The sequence below is a fragment of the Balaenoptera borealis genome (assembly GCF_965194805.1).
Source record: "Balaenoptera borealis genome assembly, chromosome: 11".
Taxonomy (NCBI): domain Eukaryota; kingdom Metazoa; phylum Chordata; class Mammalia; order Artiodactyla; family Balaenopteridae; genus Balaenoptera; species Balaenoptera borealis.
In genome coordinates, this window is record NC_138868.1 from 13821241 (window position 1) to 13829819 (window position 8579).

At 46.2% G+C, this 8579-nt stretch overlaps 1 protein-coding gene and 1 pseudogene across 2 annotated transcripts in view; one reads left to right on the top strand and one right to left on the bottom strand.

Moving 5' to 3' along the window:
* Positions 1-6928, top strand: part of CELF1 (CUGBP Elav-like family member 1) — an 80235-nt gene extending 73307 nt beyond the window's left edge. Inside the window, exon 15 of the mRNA XM_082341168.1 lies at positions 6448-6928. The gene's annotated coding sequence lies outside the window, so the exon portion shown is untranslated. The remainder of the gene's footprint in view (positions 1-6447) is intronic.
* LOC309605895 (cytochrome c oxidase subunit 7C, mitochondrial pseudogene) lies at positions 272-3537 on the bottom strand (annotated as a pseudogene). Its single transcript has 2 exons — positions 3532-3537; positions 272-504 (listed from the first exon to the last, which is right to left on the bottom strand). The product of its transcript is annotated as a cytochrome c oxidase subunit 7C, mitochondrial pseudogene (transcript).
* Positions 6929-8579: the final 1651 nt, after the last annotated feature.

Genomic DNA, 8579 nt, shown 5'->3' on the forward strand with positions numbered 1-8579 from the left:
GTATTTTTTAAAAAAAGCATTAATCCCACCCTCCCCCCCCAAAAATAACCAGAGTTACTATTTTTTTATGCCATAAATTTATTTACAAACGTATCTAGTATGTTGAGTTCAACAGTTTGATCCTTTTTTCAAAGAGAGTGCACCTCTTAAAATGCTCCTCTTCATATGTCTCATGGATTCCCCGCCCCCCATCCCCACACCGCCCCCCCCCACACCCAAGGGCTTGTGGGATCTTAGTCCCCAGACCAGGGATTGAGCCCCAGCCCCTCGGCAGTGAAAGCGCGGAGTCCTAGCCACTGGACCGCCAGGGAATTCCCTCATGGATTATTTTTTAAGCAGTTGGTGTCTTACTATAAAGAAAGGTGCAGTAAATCGAGATCCAAAGTACAAAGTCATCATAGCCAGTAACCGCCACTTGTCTTCCACTGAAAATGGCAAATTCTTCCCTGGACTCTCCTCTTAGTGGCTCCTACGGACCACAGAGGTAGTGAACCTCCAGATGCTCTATCCCAGGCGCAGAGACTGAAGGCAGAAGAAATGGCGGCAGCACACCAAGACCTCCTTCCCTCATGACCTTCCTTGTTCCCCTGTGTCCAAAGTTACTATTAGATTTCATTAAGTCTTTTTCCTACACACATTTTAAAAATAAGACTGGGAGCAAACTAAAAAGAAGAAATTGGGTTGCTCCTGGAAAGTGGTGTGCACTGAGAGTCAAACCAGGTCCGCCTGACTTCCAAGCCCTTTCTCTTAACTACTCCCAAGGAGAAGTAACTCGGTAAATGCGAATTAGTGTGCTTTAGTTAGCCTGCGCAGTCCCATCACACACTGTTTGCATGCTGTCCTCTAGGCTCTAGGGAAGGGACCTTTGAGGGCGCCTACAGCTCTGTGGCTCCCTCGGTGGTGCATCGTTTCAGCTTTGCCCTCAGAGCGGCTGTCTCGGTGCTAAAGGGGTAACTCAGCGCTCCAAGTTGTTGGTGTCAGCGTGCCCCTGCAAGGTGCCACTTCCCGTGAGGACTGGAGTGCTTCTTAAATGTCACTCCTGCCACGCAGTTCTTTCCTAGATCTGTTGCCACCGAAGCTATTCTTTACCCCGTGTTTATTTTAATTTTTTTTTTTTTTTGCATTGTGGTAAAAATACATATAGCAATTTTCTGTTTTAACCATTTTTAAGTAAACAGTTCAGTGACATTCAGTACATTCAGTGTTGTACAACCATCACCACCTAATGTTTTAAATCAACTTGAAATCCACCTTTTATAACTTCACCTCATTCTGACCATTAGTATTTGTGAAGTTACAAGTTTGGTGTCCTAATTGTAAAATACACATTATTTTAAAATAGACATTGGGGCTTCCCTGGTGGCACAGTGGTTAGGAATCCGCCTGCCAATGCAGGGGACACGGGTTCGAGCCCTGGTCTGGGAAGATCCCACATGCCGCAGAGCAACTGGGCCCGTGCGCCACAGCTACTGAGCCCGCGTGCCACAACTAGTGAAGCCCACACGCCTAGAGCCTGTGCTCTGCAACAAGAGAAGCCACCGCAATGAGATGCTCACGCACCACAATGAAGAGTAGACCCCGCTCACTGCAGCTAGAGAAAGCCCGTGCACAGCAACGAAGACCAAACGCAGCCAAAGATAAATAAATAAACATTTTAAAAATGTAAAATAAAATACACATTAAGGGACTTCCCTGATGGTCCAGTGGTTAAGACTCCACACTTCCACTGCAGGGGGCATGGGTTCGATCCCTGGTTGGGGAACTAAGATCCCGCATGCCGAGCGGTGCAGCCAAAATAAAATAAAATACACATTAACCTGCATAACCATCAGTATGTATAAAATGTCCATGGGGTGGCTTCTCAAAGAGATCTGTTTCACACTTTGGGGAATTGAGTCAGGGTGGAGAGTCAGGGGCTTCCCCATGGACTCCCTTCCCGTACCTGTTTCCTCTATGAGTAGAGGGTGGTTGAACCAGAAATTGTCTCCCACTTAGCACAGATGTTCTGTAACTCACAATTGAGGTGGTAGATCTTCGTCTTAGGACTCCTGTATTCCTGAGATAGAACTTGATATAAAAATAGAATGAGGACTTCCCTGGGGGTCCAGCGGTTAAGACTGTGCGCTTCCAATGCCGGGGACGCAGGCTCGATCCCTGGCCAGGGAACTAAAATCCCACATGCTGTGTGGTGCGGCCAGAAAAAAAAAAAAAAGGATGTTAAGTACAATTTGAATATCTTCCAGTTTAACATCATACTTAAAGGCTGTTGTTTCTCTTTAAAATTTACCAAAAAAGGGGACTATGCCAAAGATACTATTTTTAACCTCAAAAAAAATTTAGACTTGTGCATCTTTATAATCATATATCTGTGTCTTAATTAAACTATTTCTTCTAAAAACCCACATGCAGTCACCTTTTATTTTTGAATAGATTCCTTAGGCACCTAATTGCCACACTCCTGGTTCCCGGCTTACTGGCTTTCTCGGTCAGTACATGGCCTCCCTAACTCTCCCAGGTACTTTCCATGCTGTGCTCACCTGAGCATCTCAGTCCCTGATGAAGAAAAGCCATCGGGAAGGAAATGAAAGAGCAGGTTTGTTCCTTCACCTCTCGGAATGTCAAACTAATGTCTGATAACATTGTCCTTCCAGGAGGGATCATAGATGGCTTTTTCTTTTACCTTCTGCCTTTTTCAAGCTCTTTCCTTCTCTCTAGGGAGTCCTTTCCTACCCCCCCCCCCCCCCCCCCCCCCCGCCACCATCTGGTGTTTAATTTCTTTTGTATACATTGGCTTTCTCTTTACTGGTAGAGGCTCCAGCTGTTGAGAGGACTGTTGTTCTTTTCAATCAAAGTCAGATCTTGGGATGGGGAAATGAACACATTTCAGCCGGGAACGGCTGTCCCGACACTCCTGCAGCCAAGTCTATAGGACCTTGGCCCTGCTTCCCTCCCCACACCCCCATCCCCCCATGCAGGGTCCCAGTGACCTGAGGCCTCCTGAGGTTTTGGGTGTTTTTATACTGTCTGATTGAGGTATAATTCACACATTATACAATTTGCCCACTTAAAGCATCCAGGTCTGGTTTTGAGTGTTGTGCAACCATCCCTACAACCTAATTTTAGAACATTTTCATCGTCCTAAAAAGAAACCCCATACTCATTAGCAGTCACTCCCCTTCCCCTCCTCATCCCCATTCCCAGCCCCTGGCAACCACTAATCTTTCTGCTCCGTAGCTTTGCCTGTTCTGGATTTGCCATATAAATGCAGTCATACTGTACGTGTCTTTTGCGTTTGGCCTTCACTTAGCCTTACCTCCTGCGGCATTTTCTTCTTCCCTCCCCATGCTTGGAAACTGCTCACAGCAGTAGCCTTGGACCACCTGCTCCTGCCATTTCTAGCGCTTTTGAGCTCGTCTCCTCGCACTCCAGCCGTGTTTGTGCAGCGCCCTGTCCCTTCTCCTTCTCCCAGCTCCTCCTGTTACCTGCCGTGTCATCTGCCTCACCCTGAGTCTGGCAGTCTTCTAGACCTACCTGCATCGTCCAGTACGATTACCCATTAGCCACTGTAGCTATTAATTAAAATTAAAAACTTCATCTCTCAGTTTCACCATGAAGCCACACGTGACTAGTGGCTATCATGTCGGACAGTGCAGGACAAAGAACATTTCCATCGTCACAGTCAGGTATGGTGGTTGGGACTGTTCTGGGGAGTTACTTTGCTTTTAAGAAAACAGAACAGCTACCATTTATGAGTTGTAGCCCCTGTACTCGTCCACCCAGCAACTGGCAGCATAGGAAGGTGGAGACTGAGACAGAGACACTGCAGTTCTTCTCTGTCACAGCTCTACTAGGAGAGTTGGACTTTCACCCTGGTCAACCTGACTCCAGTAACCCTGCAGAGCATATTCCTCTCGGAGTGAATGGTGGACCTTGGGGGCCCTGGTTTACATTCCACCTTTAGAGTGGAGCTTCATGAAGGCGGGGACCATGTACGTATTGTTCTTCACAGGAGCCTTAGGGGCTGGTAGATAATAAGCATCCAGGAGACGTTTAATGAGTGAGTAAATGAACAAATAAATATCAAAAGGTGACTGCTTTTGTCCAAGAGCTTCCGGACATGCTTTTTTCCCCAACTACATTACATTCGAGTTTTATTTAGAAATTTCTATCCACTCCAGAAAGGGAATAACTTATTTTCATGCCTGTTTATAGATACTAGCTACCAGCCAGTACCCAAATTCTCTGTAGGCCCCCAGTGGCTGTGAAACAAAGGATGGCCAAGTCCCTTAGAGCCACTTTACAAGAATCCTGCTAATACAGCTTCCTGCCCTGTGAGGAAATTGGTGGAGGGGAACCTACGTGTGGTCCTCCAGCCCTGGGAGTGCCACCGACCTGGTCATTCCTGAAGTGGAAAGTGCCCAGAGCCTGGAGCTTACATGACACAATGGCTTTTTTTTTAAAGTTATTTTAAGGTTTGAGGTTTTTTTTCCCCAAAACATAATGTTATAGACTAGGACTTAGCGTGTGGTGGGAAAAGCTTGGGTTTAGGAGTCTCTTAATCTGATTATAATACCAGCTGTGTGACCTTGGGCAGGTGACTTGATTCAGCCTCAGATTCCTCACCTGCCAAATGGAAATGAAAACACCCACCCAGCAGGGCCGGGAAGATGAGAGCGTGTCTCCAACGTTTAGCACACTGCCACCCTTGGCAGACATGCTCATTCAAGTCGCTAGCAACCCTAAGTACATCAGAGTTAACAGTGAGCATTTCCCCATCCCATAGCCCCTTGATAACTGTCAAACAGATGGGGGAGTACGCTTCCAGAATTTCTCTCTGTATACAAAAATATGTACACATATAATGATGTTTGCTAATAAAAATGAGATCATACCTTAATGTACAGAATGTTTGCATTTTTTTCAGTTACTTTGTCACGGGCACCCTTCCATCTGGACATGTACACTGGAATCTACCATTTTCACTTTTAGAGACTACATAGCATTTCATGGTTTCTCAACGACTGTCCTATTGGACACAGGTTATTTCTAGATTTTTCACTATTATAAACTGTAAGAGCCAATTCAAGGAAGGTTCAGGAGGTCCATTAGAGGGGCATTAGTGCAACATCTTGTTTTCAAAGCAAGTTCTTATTTTATCGTCTCATTTGGTTTTCACAGAAACTTTGACAGAAAGGTAAAGCTCCATTTACAACTAGGAAAACGAATTTGTCGAGAGGGATAGATGTCCCAAGGATCCCGCTAATCGTGGCAGAAGGGGCCTGGGACTGTCCCCTCCAGTTACATTTGTTGTGTAGGGGCTATAAGTGCAGGTGCCTGCAGGGGCCAGGCAGGTGATGCAAGCATGTGAAAGAAGGCCAATCTAAGATGACAAGTGACAATTGGCTCAGTGTCAAGGCAAGAATAGCAAGAGGTGGGGACTGTGGGCGAACGAGAGACATTCTTGGTCTCGAGGCCAGACACCAACCACTTGACTGGTTGACATGCAGACTCATGGGCCCAGGGATTTCTTGAGCTTCCAGTCTTCAGCAGAAGCAGGAAATGCCGATTCTTATATGAAATCTCCCAGATAAAAAGTGTAGCCAACCAACTTGGAAATCATCAGCCCTTGCATGCCAGATTGTGAGCCCTGCTTCAGGCCCAAACTTCATTTTCTACTTTCGATTCTAAAACGGGGATCTAAAGTGTACCAGAAAAAAATAAAAATAAAATAAAATAATAAAGTGTACCAGGCCACGTAGCTGGTACCTGACACAGTGGGCACTTGGAACAAGCCCCCAGGCTCCTGCTGTCCCATCACCCTGTGAGGTTAAGTGGCCCAGAAGAGACTCATTTTGTGACTCGCCCTCCCGGTTCCGGGGGCCTTTTGTCAGCCTTCATTGCTGGGCTTTGGTGAGCAAGGCTTGATTCCGTTCACCTTTTCCTTAGCCTTCTTTGTATACATTTCTTCTGCTCACCCAGGCCAGAGCCTTGGACAGCATTCCCAGTGGGCTTGAGTGTGTCCAATGAAAATCACTATGATTCCTGAAGGCGGCTGTCCAGTTCCTCTTCACTTTTCTCCCTCTCCTCTTTTCCGGGACAGTATCATGGTTAAGAGTAGGACCACTAGAGTCACACTGCTTGGGTTCAGTCCCTGCTCTGTCTCTAGGTCGCAGTGTGCTCTTGGGCAGGTGGCTTTACCTCTGCGTGCCTCCCAGTTATCTGTAAACTGGAAGAAATGCTCAGCTTAGGAAATGTTAGTTCTTACACTTCTGTTGGTCTCCTCTCACTTTGCCAGGAGCTGTGCAGGTGCTGGTGGTACAAAGACCACACCCTTGCCCTAAAGGAGCATGACCTTGACTTAACTGTGTGCAGTGGTCAGTAAATTGCTGACTCTGGGGCAGAGGAAACTGTCAAGTTTTTGAGTTTTGCAATCATTCGTGTTCCCAGGTACCCGTAAGGCTGTGGTTCCAGGTTCCTTTGGGATGCTGAGGCAGACTGCCCACCTCCCTTCCCTGCTGTCAAAGACTCGACTCAAACTCATGACTGGACTATATCTGGTCTACAAATGGGAGAGAATCTGCTGGCTCTTCAGCACTTGCCCTGTGCGCCCAGCTTCCTTCCCCTCTGGAGGTTAACTTCAACCCAGGACCCACCTTCCCAGCTGAGAGGAAGATCCCAGCCAACTCTCCTGTGCCAGTGGCTCCCCGACTGTCCCCCGCTTTCCCAGCTTCCTGTGGTCCCGGTTCAAGAGCACTTCCCCTGGGGCGTCCCGGTATCCTTGTCGAGTCCCGAGGGCCTACTCCTGCATCCCCTCGACCTATGCTGAGCATGCACCCCCGCCCCACTCCCAGATTGCCCCACTCTGGACCCATTTTGCTCGCAGTAAACAGGAAGTCATCTCTGCCTCTACTCATTTTCCCCAGGATGAGGCAGACATGGCAGATCGGCTGTAAGCCTGGAGCGGTTGCTTTAAATTTCAAAATTAAACTTTCACTTCTCCCCTTTTTTTCCCCATTAATTTAACATATTTATTGAGTGGCCACTGTGTGCCAGGTCTTGCTCTGGAGACATAGTCAGTGATGAATGAGATGCAGTCCCTGCCCACACATCTGAGTGGGGGAAACAGACACTAAGCCAATAACCTCATTAATGAATATGATCAATCTTGTATCAGAATGGAATGTAATTCTCTATGAGTGTAATAAGCTGATCCACCCCAACTAGGACTTAACTGGGCAGAATGTCAGGGTAGGGAGGAGGAAAGGGACCACGAGGGGCAAAGGCCCTGGGGCAAACAGGTTGGCAGTTCCTCACAAGTTGAACACAGAGTTACCTATGACCCAGCAATTCCACTCCTAGGTATATACCCAAGAGATATGAAAACATATGTCCACATGAAAACTTGTACATGAATGTTTATAGCATCCTTATTCATAATAACCAAAAAGGGAAACAACCCAAATGTCCATTGACTAATGAATGGATAAACAAAATGGTGTATTGTACAATGAATACTATTCAGCCATAAAGAGGAATGAAGTTCTGATTCATGCTACAATATAGATGAACCTTAAAAACATTATGTTGAGTGAAAGAAACCAGTCACAAAAGGCCATATGTTGTATGATTCCATTTATATGAAATGTCCAGAATAGACAAGTCCATAGAAAGTAGATTGTGGTTGCAGGGTGTATTCGTTTGCTCAGGCTACCATAACACTGTGCAACAGACTGGAGGGCTTAAACAATAGAAATTTATTTTCTCAAAGTTCTGGAGGCCAGAAGTCAGAGATCAAGGTGTTAAAAGGGTTGGTTTCATTCTGAGGCCTCTCTCCTTGGCTTGTTGGTGACCCTCTTTTTCCTCCTCTGTGTGTCTATATCCTGATCTCTTCTTATGACACTAGTCATATTGGATCAGGGCCCCCTCTAATGACCTCATTTTACCTTTTTAAAGATGGTGTCTCCAGGGAATTCCCTGGCGGTCCAGTAGTTAGGACTCCTCACTCTCACTGCAGAGGGCCCGGGTTCGATCCCTGGTCAGGGAACTAAAATCCCACAAGCCAGGTGGCACAGCCAAAAAAAGATGGTGTCTCCAATAAGTCACATTCCAAGGTTGGGGGGTGCGGTCTACATACCAACACCAACATATGAACGGGGGCACAATTCAGCACCCCATAACACGAAGGAATGGGGGGTGACTGCTAATGAGCACAGGACTTCTTTTCAGGGTGATGAAAATGTTCTGATATTAGTGCTGATCAATGCACAAATTTGTGAATACAGGCACACCTCGAAAATACTGCAGGTTTGGTCCCAGACCACCACAGTAAAGCGAACATCACAATAAAGCAAGTCACATGAATTGTTTGGTTTCCCAGTGCACCTAAAAGTTACGTCTGTGCTATATTGCAGTCTATTAAGTGTGCAATAGCATTATGTCTAAAAAAACAATGTTCAGACCTAAACTAAAAAATCTTTTATTGCTAAAAATGCTAACCATCCTCTGAGCCTTCAGTGAGTCATAGTAATAACATCAAAGGTCACTGATTACACCTCACCATAAGAAGCACAATAATAATG